Raw genomic sequence first — 18517 nt, forward strand, 5'->3', positions numbered from 1 at the left:
AGGCAGGTGGCAACCTCGACAAGGAGCAATGACTCCCTGAGCACCTGGAGCACCTGCCCAGTGGCCAGACCATGAGCTCAGGATGCCCTTAAGACTACCATGCAGGCAGCTGAGCAGCAGCAGCAGCATGAATATCAATTACTTGCTCATGCTTGGTAATGCATTTCTTTTATTTTTCAAGTTTCAAGGAAGCAGAGGGAAGGAATACAGAAAAAAGGCAGATGATGTCCCCAAGCCTGTGTTGAAGGGACTCTCTTCTGGAAAATAAGGACATTCAGAAACCTGTATTTGACCTTCTACAGGACTGGAAAAGGCCAATGTGACCCTGGGAGCACAGACACCTTTCTGAACGCTTAAGAGTCTAAGCAGACCCCTGCAAATCTTTTATGGACAGGCAGCCACACAAACCAGTTTTAGCTGGTTTTAGTTCAGGCCTTTTAAATGGAAATAAATTCTTCAACCTCTCTTATCACTGACAGAGCACTTACCAGCCTAAAAGTCTCATAAATGTATGGCTTGTGTTAAATTGCCCTCTAGAGGAGACAACACAGAGACAAGAGAATGAAGATCTGGAAACCAATTGTAACAATTATTTTTTTAAAGCAGCAAAACTACTACAGTAATGCCATGCTGTTCTTTCAATACATCAGGAGAGAAATCTGATTGTACAATTGCCCTTTGTTCCATTTTGCTTCAAGGGCCTAAAATCCTGTACTACAAAATAAAATTGTGGTTTCAAGATGAGGAGGTAGATCTTCACAGATCAAAGGTGGAATCTGTTTTTTCAGACAAGGAGCTGCACTCTTCATTTGTAATTTGCTTTAAGGAGAGCAGGATGAGTTTTTTGATTAGAAATGTATTTCTGCTGATCAGAGTCGACTCTGTTGCTTCACACCCATTCAGTCCTGAGCTTTTCAAAACTATTTCTCACCATGCTCAGTTGATAGGGTTTTGCAAAAAGAATCCCTAGGGGGAAAAAAATCACTAACTGTTGCAGCCCTTTGTTCTTACAACAGGAATTTTATGGGTTCCTTTAATTTTTCCATTTTATAGAAAGTTGTCTTTAAATTTGAAAGAATGGCTATATGCCTTACCTGGACCTTTTCACTCTTACTAAGCCTGCCTATCCATGTCAAAAGGAAACAAATAGTATTATATATCTTAGCAGTAAAATGTGTGATAAGAACCATGTGGTTTAATTAAAAATAGCAAATCAAAACATTTTAGCCTTCTGTAACACTAATGGAGTGGGAATACAACACGAAAGAACAAGTACTGGGGTGAATGGAGGTAGAAAACACCACGAAACTAAGAGAATCCAAAAGGCTGGGCATCTGGGGGAAAATTCCTACCTATTGAAAGTTTACTGCTATGAATTTATATTAGAGATGTTACATGTCTCCTTTATTTGGGAAACCACAAAGAGGTATATTGTCTCATAAGTTAAACATTGCTATAGTCATAAATTATTACATGCAGTTAGGAAACCTGTAAATGCTTTAATGCAGCATTGTGTTAAAAAAAAATAGGAAACAAGCAGTTCTGGTAGCTATACCTGCAAAGATGTATGAACCATGGCTACTTTACCAAAATAACAGTGGCAACATTACTGTAGATTGCAAATGAGGAGACTGAAAAATGAGAGGAAGCTGTAAAACCCAAGGTCTCTGATACAATACAGCAACATGAGAAATTATATGGCTTACACTGATATCTTTCCCAGGCACCTGCCCTACCCCTCTGATGGATATTTCTGACCCCAAGGCAGGGTAATATGATGCACTAATAATTAATTTCCAAATTGCTGTAAATTTTCCATATTCAAGTAAGGTTCCTCTTTCAATGTACCTCAACAAGCTGAAAGCCTGGTGTTCCAGGAAAACCATCATGAATGGATTGGATGTGCTTTGTACAGGCAAGGGAAACGAACTGGAATTACACTGATCTGGAATTACACTGATCTAAATTTTATGAGTATCATCTGTGTTGACCATTAAAAATGGAAGTTTCAAAGTTAATTGCAGTAATTCTTTCTCTGTGTACACAGCAGGCAGCTCCCTCAGTATTCATGGGTGCATCCCCTTAGGGCCCTATGTATGTCCCATTTGCTTAAGTGTTTGCCATCCTGGTCATTATTCACAAAAGATAAGACATCCTTTTTCCAGACTTTTCCTGTGATCTCTGCAGACTGGGATTAGTTGCAGCTATTTATGTTGTCCCTCTATTTGGGAACAACAACCTGTTCTAATTTGCCCCCTCCCAGATTTATGTGAGAAGATAAGTGTTTCATCTTGAAACAAGAATTCCAAGTATAAGTCTAGAGCCTATGTTGCATTCTGAAATAAACTTTTTTGTAATTACTTCAGTCTTGAGACCATGGTAACAAAGGGCAGCTGACATCATGGTATAACTTACACCTAAGTATATTTACAAATGGTTGAAAGAATACAAACAATGCAGAAAGAGAAATGTAACAAGAATGCAAACACATAAATCTGGTGTGGAAGACACATTATTCACATCACGTCATGTTCTTATGATGCACGAGAACTGCATAATAATTTAATGAGTGTGTTTCTAGAATTGTATATAGTATGTCTCAGCTGCCTCTACAGATTACAAATAGGGACACTGTATTAGTGTGGGGATGAGAAAAATGAGTTAAGGCATTCATTTTACAAAGCACTAAAATAGAACCATAATATCAAATCAATGTCAGCTACCTTAAAATATGTATAGTAAAAATGTGATCAATTTAGGCTTACTCATGGCTTTGCTGGCAAGCTTTCAAGCTGATTTGAGTAAGAGCATCATATTACAAAAATGGGGCTGAGCTTTATTTGAGACATTTCATCCAACCTTCTCCTTTTAAGAAGATATTTGTTGGTGCCTACCATTCTGCAATATGACCACCCTTCAAAATCTTTCTGTGAGAAAGATTTCAAAATACTGTGTGAGAAGCTGCAGGTTCTTTCAGTGGGATTGAGTGGCAGCAATTCTAGCACAGCAATTCATTCCCATCTTCCATGCTCTTGCCAGGTTCTCAGAGATCATTTAATGAATTAATATTTAGCACTCTATAAATTCTCTCAACTAAGTACCCAAAAGAGTGCCATTACATTCACAACGTGTTAAAAAGTGAAATTTTGGGAGCAAACATGGGGGATCTTGAACAATCATAAAACGAGATAACAGGCTTTTTGAGGTAGAAATTTGCAGAAAATAAGGCTTCAATCATTCCACTGGCTGTGATGAAGAATCTCATCCTTTGAGTCTAGCCCCTGTCATTTTCTGTCAGCCTTGAAAATACAGATGTAAGACACACATCTGTTGTTGATGCAGCACCATGACCACAACAAGGTGATCAAAAAGTACAGCACCACAGAATGGGTGCCCTTGTGTCACCCATGCATCTCTGCCACATCAGGTTCAGCCTTCACCACCTAGGGCTGAGCTTGGTTTCCTTGCTGATCTGACTGGGAACTAATCTTACTGAAGTCTTGGCTGAGAAATGAACACCTGAAGCACGACTTGAGCCAATGCAAGAGCAGGGATGGGAACATGCACTGATAGCTGGGACAACAACATTCTGCAATTAGACTGCTTTTAGTCCACCATGAAACTGCAGGATAAATGCACGCCAAAAACCCCAACAGTTCTAAACGCTAAAGAGCTGCATTGCTCTCATTTAGGGACTATGGGTAGAGAGTTTGATTCCTGAGCCATGGAGTTTTCCATCAACAGCTATTTCTCATCCTCTGGAAGAAGTCTCTGAATTACAATACCACAGGTCCTGCCTTGCACAGAGACACAAGAGTAAGTTTGTCTGCCTGCTTGAAACAAATACAAATTGCTGCACTACCAGGCATGACAATAATATATCTGTGAAAAGAAAACCACCTACACAAATTAACTATGTGCCAGTCTTTTCCTGACACCTGTTTAAGGATAATACTACAGTGAGAGGACACTCTAACATCAACATGAAATGCAATTAAATGAGAAATCAAGATCTGAGGTTTGTTGTAGGTATCATTGCTTTTTTCTGGACGATGGCCCAAACCAGGGAGACTGTTTATCATCAGCGTGAGAGAACATGCCTTGAAAGGGACAACACCCATTTGTTACTATGGTACAGTGGGTCTGCCTTAAATCACACAGACTAACAAACCAGCCAGCAGCAGTAGCTCATGGGTACTGGGCATTTTCAGATGGGCAGAGTAAATCTATTGTCAGAGATAAACCACACTTCATCATCTTTCCCCTTCACAGAGGGAATCAGGAAGAGCAATAACAGAATATTCAATTTACAGAAACACCTTTGAAACAGTTGTTGAAGGACTGTTAAGATGTTTGCAGAGTATTTTGTAGACAATCTACAGACTCACATAAAAAACAATATATTATAGCTTGAAAACCTATGCATACACTTAGTTTACACAGATTAAGTGTGAATTACTAAGTGAATTATTCTCAACTTTAATGCTTCTCAGCTGTGTTCTTCTGGTGACAGAAGCATAAATACTATGCTACATCCTACAGTGTTATGCCAGCGCTACTGGTGGTGTGTCCTTATTTTTGCCTATCTTTGCAGTAAAGTGTGATGTGACCTTGAGACATTGAGATTTTTCCTCTAAGTCTGCACCCCCTGTCAGTCCCAGGAAAACTGGGCTCCCTCCTTGCAGAGGTCTACTCCACTTGTCTGACTGGAGGTGGGCTGTGTAGCTGTCCTATCATTTCTAGGGTGGCTCTGCACTGATGATGTCCAGAATACTGTGAGAGATTCCCTGCACCTCAGACATACATTTCACAGCAAAAAAAAAATCTACTTATTTATGTTCTTTGTTACCCCTACATCCAGTTTTGTCCAGATCTGCGCTTCCTTATCTGGCAGCTGTAGAACTGTTCATAGCCATGGGGTCTCCAGTGCCAGGACAGGGCCCTATCTCTCATCATCCCTCGCCTGCATTCCTCTGTGCTGTGTCTCATTTTTCCATTTCTCAAGGCTGATGCTATCACACCAGGGTTGTATTTCTCTACACTACATCACTGTGTTAGAGCTATAAATACCTCATTCCACATATAGGATAACTGTCTGCTAAAATATCTATACAGAAACATGGTTGTACAACACAAAGACACACAAAAGCAAAAGAAATTAACCACAGACACCTGGTCAACCAGAAAAACTGCTGTCACAGCTAGACCAAGTGAAACCAAGCTACAAACATGTAAAAAAAAACTCAGACAGAGCAAGCCTAACAAACCACAGTCGCTCTGCCTTGCAGATCCCATACAAAGATCACGGTCTGCTGTCTGAGAACAGCAATCCTGTGCTGCAAGGATAAGGCTCTCATTCCTAGATCTGTACATTCTGAATCCTGTTTTTTTATCTCCCTTCCTCTGGGGAAAAAAAAATCTTCCTTCTCTTGACAGAACAGAACAAGTCACCACATTTAACTTCTCTGTAACTCACTTGCTCCATGCCTGCTGATATCTTACCCAGCAATTCCCACCATTTAGAGAACAATTGCAATGTGATCACCACTTGTCTACTACCAGACAGAGGCTTCTAGGGCAAGCCAGTGTGTCTCCAGAGGGAATCCCTTCCTGAGAGGCAGAATGAAAGAGGAGAATCAGATTTGCATTCAGTGTTAATCAGGACAGATTCATGAGATTAATGACAATGAACTTATGAGAGATGTGAGAACTATTAAAAATCCTTTTGTTCATGTACAGCAGGAATTTTTACTTGCAATTCTACCTTCTAAAAATTCACTATTTGACTTCTTTGAATCGTGCTTCAATTTACAGTCAGACACAAAGGGCAGGTTTCTGGTCTCCTAGTCAGTGCTCAGGAAGCAAATAAGCTCCTGCAGCACCACAGAGTGGGTTCATCCTCATTGTCTTCACATCCAGTGAGCACAAACACAGCACCTCTGAACATCTGAATTCCTTATGGGAATCCTCAGTGCCTTGCATAGATTTAAGGAAGTAAAGAGGAGGTGGAGGGGGCATTTTGAATAACACTACACAACTAAGTTTTTTGACACTAGGGATTGGAAACTACACATTTTCTGTTTTGATTCAGGCATTCAAAAAGTCATTAAAAATGTTCTGTGTAAAATGGCAACATGTATGCAAACTTGTGACTGTTTCTGCCCTCACATGACTCAACCCTTTCCCTCTCATAGTGCCCTGGTTACCACTGTTTTGCCAAAACAGAAATTATCCACTCAGATTAATAATTGTGCCATGTCTAGGCATGCTAATTAGTAACTCTGAGCTGCTATTACCTGCTCACTAGCTATCAGAGTCCAAACTGCAGTGTTGGGTGTCTTGGTTTGCTTATCTCTGGAGCACTGAGTGAGGATGCAGGAAGCACCGTAGATCATGCCCATGAATATTAGAAGTCAAATTTTAAGTATCCCACTAAACAATTTGATCTCTCATTAGAATAATGGTATAGAGACCTCAAAATTGTACATCCTTGATGTTGAGACCAGATTGTTTTAAGCTGTAGCCTCACTCTCAAACTGCAGCTTCACAAAGAGACTGTGAGACAAGGCACAGCTTTGTAGTCGTTGCAGCAAAATACAACTTAGCAATGCAAGCACTTCCATATTTTTGTTTCTGAATGGCGCTTTGGCAACCATGACATTGCACAGTCCTACATTTCAAGAGACATTTCTGCTCAGCAGCATTTTGGGGATGTTTTGTTTGGAATTTCAGGAACTTTTCAGAGCCTTTCCTTTGCTGGTGATCACTGGCAGCAGATGGCTAGAGCATTGTGTCTTATTTTCTAAGATGCTCACCCAAATTATTCTGTTGTCTCCATTCTGGTATGTCTCAGTGATGTAAATTTTGACTAAAGGTCAAGCAAAGTCAGTTGAAGGACTTCTGATGTCAGTAGATGCTGAGTTATTATAATTGTAAACTGGAACACTTCTGTGTCTTATCTTTCTGTCCCATTCTCATACCACACAAATAACATGAAGCAAGCTTTTATTTCACTAACAAGAACTACTGTGGCAGATTCTGTCTACAGCCGTTGCTTCATGATCTCCCACATAATTCTCACTGATTTTCCTCCTTGCATCACTCCTTTAATTTCTGTACCGCCAGTCAAGTATACGAATACTCCACATTATTTGTATACTATTTCAAAACAATCCATCTCAATTTTCTTTTTCCTTTTGGGTGGTTTCCATGAGGGCAGTTGCTCCATCACTAACTGTGGTAGGTTTCTCCAACCAGGCAACCACCCAAGAGTCTGTAATTAAATTTGACTCATGTTTTCAAGCGTGGATAAGATTCAGGACATATTGACTTATCTCTCCCAGGATCAACCTTCAGGATGTTTTTAAACTACCATCCACCAATGCTGTAAGCAAACCATTTTTGTTATTTTACTTGTGAATGTGATTTAAACAAATATTTTTGGTGTAAGGCCTTTCGCAAGTTCTCTCCTTGGCAATTGTTTCCTGCACTATTTAAACACATCCAAAACTGAAGTCTGACTGTACAGAGAAGTTTAACTCTTTATTGCTAAAGTGTAGCTGACCAATGGAGGTTACTGAGCCTACATTGCCAAGAGTGGCTGCCCCCAGCCAGCACTGGCCTCAGCACATCCCCATGCTGCCTCCAGTGCCACAGGATTCTCCCCATGCTTTGCAGCATGCCCTGTGCATCAGGAGCTGCCTGCACAAAATGCAAAGCTTTCCATATACAGCTCAAAGTCAGGGTAAAAAAGCTTCTACACAGCATTTGTGGTTGTAACAGCCATTACTCAACCACTGCACCAACACATCTCTGGCCAGAGCACTTCATGTTGCTCAGACAAGAGAAAGGACTGGGAAATTGGTTTATCTGCAATGGAAGATGGGATGTACTGGCCTCATAATTCAATCAAAAACAAACAGGAATGGAAAATTAATAATTATCAATAATAAATTGCATAATTAATTACAATAATGTCTCATAGCCAAATTCATAGTCACAAAATATTTTCAAATTATACTACTTTTAACAAATTTGTCCTCCTGTCCCAACTTTGCCATGCATATGAATAGGACCATTTATAGGAAAAGGAAAAAACCTACAAGAGAGTCACTAACATTTCAAATTGATTTCTTCTGTTTTAATAATCATTATCGACCCTCCTTGGGGGAGTAATTTCCTGGTGCTGGCAGAGGAGGCCTTCTGCAGAGCAGCCAGGCTCTTCAATATGGTTTATTAACATAGTTAAAAGTCAACTTTTATGACCATCATTTCAGAAACATCCATACTTACAAATCATTCACTATTTCTGAGGAGAAGATCATGCCTCAAAATGAAATGAGCACATATAACCCAAAAGGATCTGTCACTGCTTCAATTGTTTAAGGCAAAATGCACATTTTTTTAAACCAGATTTCTTTGAAGAAGCAACTGGTAACTGACAATTCAGTTACACTCAATATTTTTCTATGAAGTTACTTTACAAACACTTTGTCTGGTTTTAATCTTTTCAAACCACACTTAACATTCTACTTTATGAAGCAGTCAGGCATGAGCTTATGGGTCTGCTGGGCCATAAAATAAAAAAGTAGTGTCATGAAAATAAAATGCAATACAAATCTCCACAGCTCACTCTCACATGCCTTTAATGTCAGCACTCACATAATTCTTATTCTAGTACTTTACACTTCTAGTCCCTCAAATTTTCCCCCAGAGTGCTGTAGTGGATAGTGCTGATCCTTCTTCTGTTTCTTGGTTTCAGCATCTCAAATCAAAAATGTTCTGAAAGAGAGACATCAGACCTGCTGGCCAAGGGAAGAGTTGTTTAAGAAATCCGTGGTGAAGCTCATAATGCCCTAAAGAAGCATGAGGGTGAGAAGAAGGGGTGTGAAGCACAGAGGAAGATCACCAAGCTGGAATCTGGACAAGACTCATGTACACAAACCTGCCATCACCCATGGGGCACTGCCAGGCCTCTCTCCTCACATCCCACTCCTTATTACACTGCCTGACATTTTATGTCTTATATGGGAAACAGAGGCTAAAATAGATTTCACAGGGAGGGGACCATCAAGGGACAATGAAAAGTGCATCCCATTTACACGAAATAGCATGGAAATACACCTTGCAGAAAGAATCTGAAGAGGCTAAATGTGCAGTTAAAATTTGTTTACCCACAGAAAAGCTTTAGACAATACCAAATAACTCTCTCCAAATGAAGGAACTGTAAACATTTACACTGAGATAATTAGCACAGTGGACTTCAGGGTGTGTAAATATATATATTTACATTTAAAGGATAATTATTTATGGATTTCATTTGTATTTCAAAATGGACAGAAAGTTCTCCTTTACAAGCCTAGCTTTTCCTTTACTATGCTGAACAATATTAAAAGTTATTAAAATCTTCCTGAGTGAGCAAGTGAGACACTGACCCCTACAGCCAAGAGGCTCTTGAGTAAGCTTAAAATACATTTTTTCCTGTGTAAGTGACTGGAGTGTGCAAAGCATTGATAGCATAGCACATTAGGCAGACAAAAATGAGTGGACAAGAAAAGCTTATATGAATGGATTGCCAACATTCTACTTCAAGACACGAATGCTGGCAAGAGTAACAACTTTAAATCTCATTACCCCTCTCTGTAGTTGCTCTTGGAGACTTTTTTTACTGTAGAAAAAAAAAAGTAAACTCTGTTTCCATGAGATAATGTACCTAAAACCCAAACAAGTAGGCCATAGTCCCCAGTTTCAGTGTGACTCTGGTTAAAAGGACATACCAGTTTTGTTTTTACTGCATTGAGATCAGGATTAAATTCAATCTTTTCTTCATACATACATTTAAAGAAAGCATCAAACTAAGACCACATTTCTTAAATATGGCCTGTAAGTGCACGAATTATAAATGCTTATAAATGTGTGGTGTTGTGTTATCAAAGCATGTACAATCGATGAACTGCAAATCTGTTGTTACACTAAAAACTTCCGTGCACTACAAACCATTGAGGAGTGAGGCAGGAGTGCCCTCTTGTGTTTACAGAGGAACGATCGTAATGGTCATCCCATTCAAAATCACTGAGCGGGGAAAATTCATCCACTCCTGTATCAAGCATCTCCAGACTGGCTGCAGGTCAGGTGTACATGTCTGATCAACATTGCAAAACTGATTGCTTACTAGTTCAAACAAGGTTTCAGCCTTTTGTTCTGTCATGCAGTATCGTGCAGCACATTTCTCCTCCACCAGCTCTTCTGCTGCAACCTTCAGCAATCCCTGGCTTTGCACAGGCCATAGCCCTGTCCCATGCAGTGTGTGGAGAAACACGGGCAAGAGCCACTGCCTCGCTCCCTACCTGCTGTTCCCCCCCAGTGCCTGCAAGGCAAGCCCTGCCTTTCTTGCAGAAATGTAGGTACAAAGTAAGATCAAGTTACTGCACATCCTAGCGAGGTCTGTAGTAACTCAAAGTAGGGCAACAGCAGGAGAGGGACACATGGACCTGGACCCACGTGATTCCCAAAGGGAGAGGACATGGATAACCTCTTAGTCTGCTTCTGCCTACAGCCAGTCAGGTAGGCTGGGTGAGGTTTTCAAACGCTATGACACTCCTAGTAGAATACGTATTAATTATGCTAAAGCTATCTTAGTTTATCCCTTACTCGCATGTAATAGACAAACCCTACAATCAGGCTTTGTGACAAACTCCCACTGCAGTCCATAGAAACTGCTTAAACATGCCAATAAACTGCAGAATCTTCAAGAGAAATGAAAGATAGCAAATAACAGGGCAACTGGCACCAGCCAGGGTCATATGGTAATTCTGGCAATTGTGACAGCTCCTGTGGGAATAGTCAGCTGCATTACAGCAAATATTAATGGTTTTCACTGTGCATGTAGCAACCAGGGCCACTCAGCAGCTTCTTCAGCCCCATCTGGCATCCTAAGTTCCCCTACGTAACAACAGGCTGCCCGTGGGCAGTGGGCTGCTTGCCTCATCTGAGAACAGGCAGTGGCCAGACCTTTTTGTATCTTGCACAACATCACAACAGGCTTCCACCTAGGAGTTCCTCTGGAGGAGGCCAAGTCAGTTGCTACTCCCAGGAGGGATGCACTCAGATCTGATCACTGGTGCCTCTGAAAATTCCCCCAGCACTGCTTTTTTGAGAAGGAATAGAGAACCTCCTGATCATCCATTCCTGGCTCCCAAGAGGGCCTAGCTTAGGATTGCAAAGGATGCTGATGGGAGTACACCCTGAGAGTCTGGCAGCAAATGGAGATTAAGGAGCACCAGAGGATTCAAGTCAACTCAAGCTTCAGACCACAATTCCTCTGCTCTGCAAAGGCCCTGTGTTTAGAAACAGTGTGTGCTCATTACCTCTGGCAGAGCAATTGCTTCATGTCACATGAAGTGCATGAAGAAATCTCGTCTGCCTATTAGCTGCATGTTCCCGGTGCTGACAAGGAGTGGCAGCCTTGTCCCATCCTTTCCCTACACAGCATATGTAAAACTGAGGACCAAAAACCAGGATGGCCTTGTCTTACCCTCTCTCTGCTTTGAGCACACAGAGGGAGCCTGCAAGTTCTGAAATGCTCAGGTTTTTCCCTCTGTTGCCCTGAGAGACTGGATGAGCTCCTTTGAGTTCTGGTGAATATCCAAGAGAGCACAACCAGGCAAAGCAGGTTAGATCATAGGAGGGCCTTCAGCAGAAGCCACCTGGTATGAACACTTCCATGACAAAATGATGCAGTCTCTCCACTATCAGGAGGCCTGTTACCTGCTCCAGTCAAGAATATCAGGACAAGTCAAGAATATCAGGACAGGGAATGTGTGCTTGTCTACCTGGTAAAAATTTGCAATGCCATGAGTTCCCTCCTAAGAAGTCATCAATATTAGTTTACTTTCTCTTAAAGTTAACAAATTACTTACACAGTTCAAATGGCTTATTTGGGTTTTAATGAATATTATCATGGTTATAGGATTAACTATGCTGCCTGCCTCTTTCTGTTCTTTACAAATACAAACTCCCACCATCAAACATTGAACACATTAATCTTATATATCCTAGGACACAGCATCACAATTGTGTTGCTCATTAGTAGGACCAGTCAGAAGTTTTACTGTTCTGAATATAAATTGTTTCTTTAATTTAATTTTATTTAGACAGAGAAAATGTCTTCTTCAGTATGAGACTAAATATCAGTGAACAACAGACTTCTTAAACATCAAATATTGTTTATTTTAATGGTTGAATCCTTGCATTTAGGCATAATTGATTAGGGAGTACACCACATTTTGGAGGGATCAGGCATGAGGTTTCACATCATATTTAGAGCAGCCTGAGTGTTAGCTGTCAGGGACATCACCCTGCTCAACAATTCCCCAGCCCAGAGTTTTTGTTCCCACCACTTCCTTTCTGTTAAATCTAGTGGTTAGTTTAAGTCAGCTCAGGTGGCTGATTTGCTAGAAAACTAAAGCAGAAGAAAAATTAAAAAATGTTTTCTACTGCACCAGGTAGTTGCTTGTAGCATCCTGCAGTAGTGACAGGGGAGGAGGGAAGAACAAGGTGATCCCTTTGCACAGGAGCTGCTAAGTTCTACTTAACTGTAAAGTTAAAACACTGTAGAAAGTGCTGTTTGATCTCTCCTTGTATGAGAAAAACTGAGCTGCTGAGAGCAAGACACACTCACTCACAAAACCTGCTAACTTTTAAGAACAAGACAACATGGATAATAATAAAATATTTGAAAATACCTGCATCTTTGCAAATTTCATAGGAGGAAAGACTTATGCACCATAGTAAGTGAAGAGCTGATGCACAATTACATCTGTTGCTAAGGTAGTTGTTACATTTTCCTACATCTGTAGCTAAGGTAGTTACATTTTCCTACATTTTTAATTTTTTTAAATTGTATCTGTTTTAACATGAATACAATTATTAAAATAGTATGTACGCCTATTTGATTTTCTTACTTTATCAAATGAAACATTCCAAGCAGTTGAAGAAGTGTCTGAGAAATATCCACTTCAAATAGAGTGCCTCTTTCTTACCCAGAATTCTGTACTTATCATATCCAGATTTAATTCCAGATACTGGAATGCAGTTCTACAACTTCTATTTTGTTATAATAGCTCACATGGTATTTCATTTTAAAAATAACAAAGCAAATATGTGTTGTTTTTCCTGACTCTGTAGAGTGTGATTTTAGGATATTGTAAGGAATAAGATACAATTTGTAAGAAAGGCTCTGAAAGATGGCAATATTAAGAATAGTTCTGGTAAAAATCAAATAGATCAGCAGCCTTGTATTCTCTAAGAGTCAGAAGCAGCCTCTTGTTAAGGAACATGAAGATATATTTCCTATTTAAAAATGGATTTGACATTTAATTTGCCAAGGCTGTATAAATATGACAGAAAGCCTTATTTTCCCTATGCCTCATTAATTAATGAAGTGATTGCAAGTGATAGCAGTAAATGGCTGGGTCATACAGCTGTGAGAAGAACATTAAATAGCAGTTTGCTCTTCTCCCATCTTGTCACTTCAATGCTTTCATCTCACCCGAATCTGTTCATCTCATCACTTAAGGATGAGAAAAGCCAGTAAGATAAGTAGCAATTATACAGCAATTAAATAAAACATATTCTCTTCCAGTAATATGCTGTTTATGTGGAACAATATAGAAGAGATGTAAACACAGAGAAAATGCTCTTCCCAACCACTAACAAAGACTCACACTGAAATTTCCCTTAAGTATTTTTGGGCATGCTGCTGCAGTAGCTCAAGATAATGAATGCTTCTCTTGCCCAATAAAATAGTTACAATGATGTACTCCTAGAGACAGCACACAGAATTGCCTTTGTAAATAAAGGAAAAACTAGCTGATTTAATTTGAAATTATTAATATTAACTAGTTTGCCTGCCTTAATACACCAACTTTGTCTCTTCTTTTAGCTAACCAGGTGAAGAAGGTTTGAGGGATTTCTTGCATAAAGCTTAGTTATGCTTTACTGGTAATTTTAGCCATATAAACTGATTAGATTATGGCACCAAACCAAGTATGTCAGTATAAGCAACCATTGTACTTTTAGGTTAACTTTGCAGCAGAAACACCACATATCTGCCACAACTGTGCTCATCTTCAGAAAGGGGAGATACCTAAAAATGAAGATATTGTTAAAAACAAAAGTAACAGAACACTCAGTACACATTAGATCCTCACAACTGGTATGAAGACAAACAGAAAACACTGTCTTGAAGGCACAAAATCACCATTCAAGGCTTGTAAAAGGGCAATAGGGAGCTTACATTACACATCAGAGTAACACTGTTTAGTTATCAAAACTAACAATATATACCTTTTCAAATTCATGAATCTGACCCTCATGAGGAAGCCTGTTCAGAGAATATTAGGCCATGTAATTGCATTAATTATTTTGCTCTTGTGTTCTGTGTGAAAAATCTGGGGAAATTCCCTGCACCACACCACTTTTGAGGCTTTCATGAGGGAAATTGCTTCCAACTTCTTGAAGATGCTGCAGTTTCAACACGAACAAATGATGCTTTAGAGGAAGCTAGTGAAACTCAAACTTCTAATTGTGGTGTGTGAGCTCCTTCTTGAAATTGCTCTAGTGCTAAAGAAGGCAAAGTAGCAAACAGAATTATAATGTTTTGAACAGGTTCTACAGAAATCCAGAAAACTAAACCCCGCTAAGCTTTACATCTATTCCAGGGAAATTAGCAAAAAGCTTATTATAAAAATTAGAATTAGTGTGTATCTAGATAATTATGATCTGTAGGGCAATGGTCAGAACACACTTATCATAAAGATTGTGATAAATTGATCTAGGGCATAGGTTCCCTAAAGCCTCCAGGCAAATGCATTTAAGAAAACTAAGCAGAAGTGAGATAAAAGGTAAAAGAAGGGAAACAGAAGGTAGAAGCAAATGGTTAATTTTCATGTGGAAGAAAACCACCACAGGAATCTGCATGACCTACACTGGTGAACTTACTGAATTATGTGAAATAGGTGGTATGCAGAGGGTTAAAAAAAACTTGTAATCATTTATTTATTGCTGATGTGAAAGTAGCTGCAAGAGCTTAAAAAGGTTGAGTGAGTACAACAGCAAGACATGAAATTTGACACAGACCAATATAAAGCACCACTCACCAAGGAAAGCAAACACAACAGCAAATGCAAAACGATGGGCTCCAGCCTTTATTGCTCTGATGTGAGAGCCCATGGTTATGACAGACAGCTCTGTGGAAATGTCAGCTCCATGCATAGAGCCAGCCAAAAAAGGACACCGGAGTTTAGGAAGTGCTAAGTAACAAAAAAAAAAAAAGAAAGCAGAGAACATCATGGTAGCTCTGCATAAGCCCATGTCATACCTGCTTCCTGAACAGACTCTATAGTCTGGGAGTCCCATCTCAAAAAGAAAGCAAAAGAAGTTGAAAGCAGATCAGTGAGAGTACAGTCAAAGGTAGGAACTGATTCCCCTATGAGGAATGATTAAATAAATGAAGAAGAGATTGCGGGATGGGTGCTCAATGAGGGAATGACTGTGGAAGGAACGAGTACCCACTGCTTCTTCTAAAACTGTGCAAGGAGCAAACAGAAAACAGATACAAAGTGAATTAAAGGAGATGCATTTTCTTGTAACACTAATTAAGCTCTGGTATTCCTTGACATTGTAATTGGGGATGCTAAAATTTTATAAAGGCTCTGGGAAAGACTGGACAATTTGATGGGTAGGAAATTAATGGAGGATTGTTATATTCTCATGCGTACAAAAATAATAACCCTCTAGGAGGTTTTTGAGCTTTACATTCCCAGAGGCTGGGCAAATACTTGGGGAAGGACATGCTTGTTCTATCCCTACTCCCCTCCCGAGGCATTTACTTTGGGCTACAGTTGGCAGCAGGGTACTAGTGGGGGGGGGTGCTAGACCTTTCATCTGACCCTGTACAGCTGTTCTAATGTTTTTATTATTTCATTTGTTATTAAAAAGAAAAAAAAGTTTGTCTTTCTGTGACACTGAAGTGACTAAAAAAATCAGAGAGAGACCTGAAAAGTTTAAATAAGAAAAATCTGGTATATGCAAAACACTAAAAACAGGGTCACATTCATAACTTAAATTGTTTCCCAACTCAAGCATTTTATGAGGCATAATGTGAAATATGGCAAAGTCAGCTCAGGAATTTTCAATGAGTACTATCTGTTCTGAAAAGGAAGAAATTAAAGCTACATACAATAGACTTCCTGCTGGGAAGGTGAGAGGGAAGGGAACTCAGCATCCCAAAGGATGCACTGGTATAAACCCCAAACTAAACCAAGAGACATGAGTCATCAAAGCTACAATGTTATTGGAGAAAATCCAGGAAGCCAGACCTAAAAGAGGAACAGAAAGGAAGTGGGGGGAAAGATAGAAATAAAGAGAAATAACAAGAAAGAAATAATTTAAGACAAGAAAAGAGAACTTTGAGAGAGTTGCCTAGACCTGAAAAGCAATGGAGGTAGTCACACCAGAATTCCAGGCTGACATACATTTGTGTGGGCCAACACAAGAGTCAATCCAGTACATCCCCATTATCTCACAACCAGCACTTCCTTCTGCCAGTGCTGACACTGTGCATGAATGTGAAGCCTTGTGGTGAGCTAAATTCAGAAGCAACTCATCTATAAACTAACACTTTATGGCAAGCAGGCTTGTGGTTCAGACCAGCCTTAGGATCTCTCTGGAGGATGGCAATAGAGGACCAGTTCTTGCTCTACTGCTTGCACCCTCATCCAGACAGCTGGGATATAGATTAAAGATGTGGAAGCCTGAAGGAGGGGGAAGAAATGCAAAAGAAGGAACCCTACTTTGAAAACTAATCTGTGTTTGTGGTGTACATTTTTACTTTGGTTTGGTTAACTTTATTCAGACTTGTAATTGTTGCCTACCTACAGTAAAGCTGTGCTTCACTTGACCCACAAGCTTGCCCAGTGCTAGCAGCCTTGGGCGATGCTGAGAAATATGAGACACACTTCTTTGGGGATAAAGGGTTTGCAAAGCAGTGCATTCAGGCTCTGCTAGTAAACCTGTACCCTCCAATCTAACAGAGAGATGAGGAGTTTCCTCTGCCAAGTTCCAAAGCCAGGATGCAGTAGCCCTGCAGTGTGAGGCTCCCCACACTGGGTGCTCACCCATGATTCCCCTGCAAAGCTCACACTACAGAGCACCCTGCAGCCCTGGACAGCCCTCACTCAATTCACCATTTATAGGCTTCTTATTATCAAATGCAAACTAAAATTCTACTCATTTATACTTATTGTAATGTAGTCTGGGCTTAATTGTGTTTTTTCCCCAGTAAGAAATTCCAGGCTTTGTTAGTCTTTGAAACTAACATGCAGTAAAAGCCCTTGACAGGCACTGGTAGAAATATGGAATTATTTAGCATTTAGTAAAGGAATGGTAAGGAGCTGCCTTCTTTCTTTAGGGCTAATTGAGTAGTGATTAATGGCTGTGATTACTTCGCTTGTCTTTAACCCTGATGTCACTAGGGAAGGGTGGCTCAATATTTTCTGTGCCATGTGGCAAGCACCAGTTTTAAGGCCTTTTGAATAAGTCAGATGGAAAGGCAACAACAGCATAAATTGGTTGCTTGTCTGTGCCCAAGTTGGGCTGCTGAGAACTCCCTGAAGCACTGGCAGCTCTTCCCCAATGCCTACAGCTTCTCACTCTCACTCCTGCAGAAACAGCAGCTGAAACAGCTGTGGTGGGAGGCACTCAGAGAAAGAGGCAGCATTGCAGACCTCTCTCCTCATGCCTGTACAGCAGAAAAGGGGCCAACTGCAGCTCACATTCAAGATTTCAGACAGGTAAAATAGGATGTATAAGAAGAAAAGCAGAGAGAAGAGTGTCATCTGCTGCCATGGACTGCAGAACAAAACTTGCTTAAAATTTGTCAGCTGTTTTGTTTTCCTGGTAGTATAAGTCTCAATAATTTTAGGAATAAAATTGCCAAGTATTTTCGCACCTTACAACTCACTATTCTAGATTTCCCTTATCTGTTTCCAACAGTTAAACCCTCCTAAAAAGAGTCCATATGTGGAACACTGGTTTTTGTCATACTGTTAATAACTTGTCAAAACACCAAACATTTTTTTCAGCTTTTCTTCATCCTTCCTTGTTTTTCCTTATTTCCTCAATTAAGTTGATTGATATACTAAACCTTCCAATAAACAGGCAGACAAAAAACCCCCTATTTATAAACAGCTAGTGAGATCCCCCATAGATGAGAATTTAGGATGTGGTTTCCCATTAGTTTGAACATCATCTAGGCTGTAGTGTTCCTGTTATCCCCACTGCAGCCCAGACAACTTTCTCTAAGACTTTCTTTCAATAACTCTTGCACAGCAGTACAGGAGGTAGATTCAGATGGAGACTAAGTCACTTTACAAGGTGCAGCTGTACAATTTCCAGTGGCTAAACTGTGGTGGAATAGGGCGAATCATAAAATGGTTCGGGCTGGAAGGAGTATTAA

The sequence above is a fragment of the Camarhynchus parvulus genome, chromosome 3 (assembly GCF_901933205.1).
Source record: "Camarhynchus parvulus chromosome 3, STF_HiC, whole genome shotgun sequence".
NCBI lineage: Eukaryota > Metazoa > Chordata > Aves > Passeriformes > Thraupidae > Camarhynchus > Camarhynchus parvulus.